Genomic DNA, 6,002 nt, shown 5'->3' with positions numbered 1-6,002 from the left:
CCAGGCATAGATGATTTCACTAGAGAATTCCACCAAACATCTAAAGAAAAATTAATACCAATTCTACACAATAGCTTCTAGAAAATAGAAGAGAAGGAAACACTTCCTAATTCATTTTATGAAGTTAGTATTACCCTGATACCAAAACCAGACAAAACAGTACAAAAAAAGAAACTATAGATTAATATCCCTCATGAATTTAGATTCAAAAATTCTTAACAAAATATTAGCAGATAGAATTCAACAATCTATAAAAAGAATCATATACTATAACCACCCAGGGTTTATTTCAGGGATGCAAAGCCAGTTCAATTTTCAAAAAGCAATTAATGTAATCCACCATATTAGCAGGCTAAAGAAGCAAAGTCACATGATCTTATCAACTGATACAGAAAAAGCTTTTGACAAAATTCAACAGCTATTCATGATAAAAACTTCCCAGAAAAATAGGAATAGAGGGGAATTCCTCAATTTGTTAATGAACATCAACAAAAAACCTACTGCTAACGCTATACATAATGGTGAAAGACAATATTTTCCCCCTATGATTGGGAACAAGACAGGGTGTCTTCTTTTGTCACTCTTACTCAACATAGTGCGGGAAGTTCTAGCCAGCGCAACAAGGCAAGAAAAGTAAATAAAAGGCATACATGTGGCTTCCCTGGTGGCGCAGTGGTTGAGAGTCTGCCTGCCGATGCAGGGGACACGGGTTCGTGCCCCGGTCCAGGAAGATCCCACATGCCGCGGAGCGGCTGGGCCCGGGAGCCATGGCCGCTGAGCCTGCGCGTCCGGAGCCTGTGCTCCGCAACGGGAGAGGCCACAGCAGTGAGAGGCCTGCATACCGCAAAAAAAAAAAAGACATACACACTAGAAAGATAAATAAAAGTGTCCCTAAATGCAGATGACGTGATTGTTTACAGAGAAAATCCCAAGAAATCTACCAAAAAGCCTCTTAGAACTAATAAGTGAGTTCATCAAGGTCACAGAATACAAAATAAACATACAAAAACCAACTGCATTTCAATATACTAGCAATGAACACGAGGAAAACAAAAATAAAAATACAATACCATTAACAATCACTCAAAAAAAAAACTTAGGTGTAAATCTGAAAAAACATGTACTTGGGCTTCCCTGGTGGCGCAGTGGTTGAGAGTCCGCCTGCCGATTCAGGGGACACGAGTTCGTGCCCCGGTCCAGGAGGATCCCGCATGCCGCGGAGCGGCTGGGCCCGTGAGCCATGGCCGCTGAGCCTGCGCGTCCGGAGCCTGTGCCCCGCAACGGGAGAGGCCGCGGCGGTGAGAGGCCCACGTACCGCAAAAAAAAAAACACACAAAAAAACACATGTACTATACAGGATTTGTATACTGAAAACTACCCAATGCTGGTGAATGAAATAAAACAAAATCTAAATAAATGGAGAGACATACTGTGTTCAAGGATTGGCAGATTCAACACAGTAAACATGTCAATTCTTTCCAAATTGATAAACAGGTTTAATGAAATTCCTATCAAAATCACAGCAAGAGTTTTTTGTAAACATAGATAAGATTATTCTCAAATTTATACAGAGAGGCAAAGGAACTAGAATAGCTAAAACAAATTTGAAAAAGAAAATAAAGTGGGAGGGATCAGTCTACCCAATTTCAAGACAAATACCTACAGTTATCAAGACTGTGTAGGGGCTGGGCTTCCCTGGTGGCGCAGTGGTTAAGAATCCGCCTGCCAATGCAGGGGACACAGGTTCGAGCCCTGGTCCAGGAAGATTCCACATGCTGTGAAGCAACTAAGCCTATGTGCCACGACTACTGAGCCTGTGCTCTAGAGCCCGTGAGCCACAACTACTGAGCCTGTGTGCCATAACCACTGAAGCCCGTGTGCCTAGAGCCCGTGCTCCACAACAAGAGAAGCCACTGCAATGAGAAGCCCACGCACCACAACGAAGAGTAGTCCCCGCTCACCACAACTAGAGAAAGCCCACATGCAGCAAGGAAGACCCAACACAGCCATAAATAAATACATAAAGAAAATAAATTTATATTAAAAAAAACACTGTGTAGTACTGGTGGAGGAATAGACACATAGATCAATGAAACAGAACAGAGATCCCAGAAATGTACTCACAAATATGCCCAATTGATTTTTGACAGAGGTACAAGAGCAATTCAATGAAGGGGAGATAGCCTTTTCAACAAATGGTTGTTGAAATAAATGTCTGGGGCCAAATGAAGCCACTCCTGCTCGTGGTGATACAGAAATTTAGATAACCTTCATGTCCCCATAGATGCTCCACTTCAACAGAAACACACTATATCATCAGTCAATCCCCAAATGTCAAGCCAGCTCTGGGCTCTATACTTATTTCCTGTTCCTTCTCACCCCAAATGGGGTTGACTATGTGGCCCCAGTCAATCAGATATTTTCTATTTTTCTCTTCCTGTTCATTATTCTTTATCCTATAAGCTTCCTGTCTTTTGCTCCATTTAGCAGTTTTCTGAATGGCTATTGTCTGCTTCATGAAGTGTTGAATTAAGTTTGTATCACCTAAATTATCTTCTTTAATCGTTTTTTTACATGGTGCTACAGCAATTGAACATCGATAGGCAAAACAATGAGTCTCTACCTAAATATAACACATTATACAAAAATTAACTCAAAATGGATCACATATTTGAATGTAAAACATAAAACAAAACTTCTATGAAAAAACATAGGAGAAAATCTTTGGGATCTAGGGTTAGGTCAAGTGTTATTTTTTTAATTTTAAACCATTTTTTTTTGGCCACGCCACGCACCTTGCAGGATCTTAGTTCCCTGACCAGGCATGGAACCCAGGTCCCTGCAGTGAGAGCACGAAGTCCTAACCACTGGACCATCAGGGAATTCCCAGGTCAAGTGTTCTTAGAGTTGACACCAAAATCATGATCCATAAAAAGGAAAAACTGGGGACTTCCCTGGTGGCACAGTGGTCCAGGATCAGCCTGCCAACACAGGGGATACAGGTTCGATCCCTGGTCCAGGAAGATGCCACAGAGCAACTAAGCCCGTGGGCCACAACTACTGAGCCTGCGCACCACAACTACTGAAGCCCGTGCACCCTAGAGCCTGTGTGCCACAACAAGAGAAGCCACCGCAATGAAAAGTCCACATACCAAAACGAAAAGGAGCCCCCACTCACCGCAACTAGAGAATGCCCACACGCTGCAACTAGAGAATGCCCACGTGCAGCAAAAAAGACACAGCGCGGCCAAAAAAAAAAAAAGTTCAATGTTATTAGCAACTAGAGGAATGTAAGTTAAAATCACAACAATATATCACTTGACACTTATCGGAACAGCTAAAGTAAAAAATAGTGACAACACCAAATTTGTGAGGATGCGGAAAAACTGGATCACTCAAACATTCCGGGAAGATCCCACATGCCGCGGAACGGCTGGGCCCGTGAGCCATGGTCGCTGAGCCTGCACGTCCGGAGCCTGCGCTCTGCAACGGGAGAGGCCACACAGTGAGAGGCCAGCATATAACAAAAAAACAAACAAACAAACAAAAAAACTAAACATACAAATACTCTATAACCTAGCAATTGCACTCCTGGGCATTTATCCCAGAGAATAAAGACTTATGTTTACACAAAAATCTGCAAATGAATGCTTGTAGCAGTTCATAATAGCCAACACTGGAAACAACCTAGATGTTCTTCAACCTATGACTAGCTAAATAAACTGAAGTACATCCACACCACAGAATACCATTTAGCAACAGTAAGAAACATATTGATATACATATGCTCAACAATCTAGATGAATCTCTGGAGAATCATGCTGAGTGAAAAAAGCCAATTTTAGAAAGTTACTATTATATGATTCCATTTATATAACTTTTTTTTTTTGCAGTATGCGGGCCTCTCACTGTTGTGGCCTCTCCCGTTGCGGAGCACAGGCTCCGGACCGGATGCACAGGCTCAGTGGCCATGGCTCACCGGCCTAGCCGACCAGGGAAGCCCTATATAACATTCATTGAAATGACAAAGCTATAGAAATGGAGAATAGATTACTAGTTACCAGGGATTAAGGAAGGGGTAGAAGTGAGAGGGGGAAGGAAATGGGTGTGGCTATGAAAGGGCAACATGAGGGATTCTCAGGAGGTGATGGAAATGTTCAGTATCTTGACTGCATTTTTGTCAATAACCTGGTCTTGATGTCATACTATAGTTCTGCAAAATGTTACCATTAGGGGAAATGGTAAAGGGTACATGGGAGCTCTCTGTATTATTTCTTATAATTGCATGTGAATCTGCAATTATCTTAAAAATTTAATAAATAATTAAAAAATCAGTAAGAAATTATCCCCTGCCCCACCCCAGGCAAATAGTAACAGTTATCATCAGAGGCAGATTTACCATAAAGCTAAAGGTAAACTTCAGGGCCGACTTGCACAGAGTGTTCTAATTGGGGAGAAGCCAGATTGCAACAGGAAGACTTTCTGATAAATTGCCTAGAGGTTTCAGAAGAAAGGGACCTAAATTTCCAAGATTCCGTAATTTTAAAAATCTCATTCTAAATAAATATTAATGTGTACCTAATTTTAATGTGTACCTAATTTTAGAAGGTCTCAATAAGTACTTACAAAAGCTTCATGCCCCACAAAATTTGGCTCAGCCCCTCCTTACCATTCAGATCCTGGGTATTCTCACTAGGTGTGTGACCTTAGATTAGTGTCTCTGAGCATTTCTTCATCTGTAAAATAGGGATGATAAATGGAATATCGCCTGCCATATCAGAAAACAAAGGGTGTCACAGTCTCAGCGATTGCAGCCGTGCAGCCAGCACTGAAGGTGGTGAGCCCTGAGGGAACTCAAGAAGGAAACAAAGAATACCTGCCATCTAGCAGCCTTCAGACTGCAGCCACTCCCTAAGGTGAGCCCTGAGGAAACTCAGGATGTGAAAGCACAGGGTACTGGCCCCAGATAGCTAAGGTGCATATCAAAGGAATGATTTCATTAAGCCCAGAATCTTACATCTTCCCATACATAGCAAAGCGTTAAATTCCTTAACATGCGATTTCTGGTTTTCTTTAATTAGTAATCTTTTGATGTTCCACACTACCTGCCCTTTGTTGCAAAACTCCTATATATCCTAGCTCCCCCCTCGCCTCCTCAGAGCAGTTCTCTCAGGGTTACTTGAGATGCTGCCTCCTGGGCTTGAAGTCCTAAAAATTCCCGCCAAATAAAACAACTCTTTGGTTGTGAATGATTTTTAGTCCACAGGGACAATAACAAACCTACCTTACCGTTGTGAGCATTAAATGAATTATTATAACTAAGAAGCTTAGAAGTGCCTGGCAGTAAATGCTACGTGTACACCCTTACTATTATTAGTGAGCACCTGGGTTGTGCCTGGCATTATACTGAGAATTTTAAGCACATTAATTTAATTCTCAGAATAGCCAAAGTACTAATATAATGTAAATTTTCGGTATGAAGCAATTGACGTTTTGAGAGACTGAGTCTACAGGTAGACTGAGTGTATAGGATTCGGACTGACTCCGAAACCGCACTACCACCAACACGGTTTTCCCTAGGAAGGGAAGGTAGCTTCCTCCAAGACACCCCAGACCTTAAGTTCACGTCCCCTGGGGGCTTTCACTGCCTTAGCCGACCACGTAGTAGGGAGTCCAGGAGGAAAAACTCCCTCCACCCCCGGCGGTGGAGGTGGGAAGGAGAGGGCCGGGCTAAGCGACATCTGACTCCAACCTCGACCTCCTCTCCAGGTTCGGCACGCACACGCGCGCGCACACACACACACACACACACGTGCCGCCTTTCTCAGCCTTCCGCACACGGCGTCAGGTCCTCCACGGTCCCGTCGGAGGTAAACTGTCACTTCAGCTGCCGTCCGGGCAGCTCACCGGCCTCCCGCAAACGGCAGTGGACCGGAGCCGGAGTCCAGCCCGCGGGTGCAAAAACCCGGCGGGCGCGCTCGCCCCTCCCACTTCGCCCAACG

The sequence above is a fragment of the Globicephala melas genome, chromosome 1 (genome assembly GCF_963455315.2).
Source record: "Globicephala melas chromosome 1, mGloMel1.2, whole genome shotgun sequence".
NCBI classification, from domain to species: Eukaryota; Metazoa; Chordata; class Mammalia; order Artiodactyla; family Delphinidae; genus Globicephala; species Globicephala melas.
Note: the sequence above shows the minus strand (reverse complement) of the source record.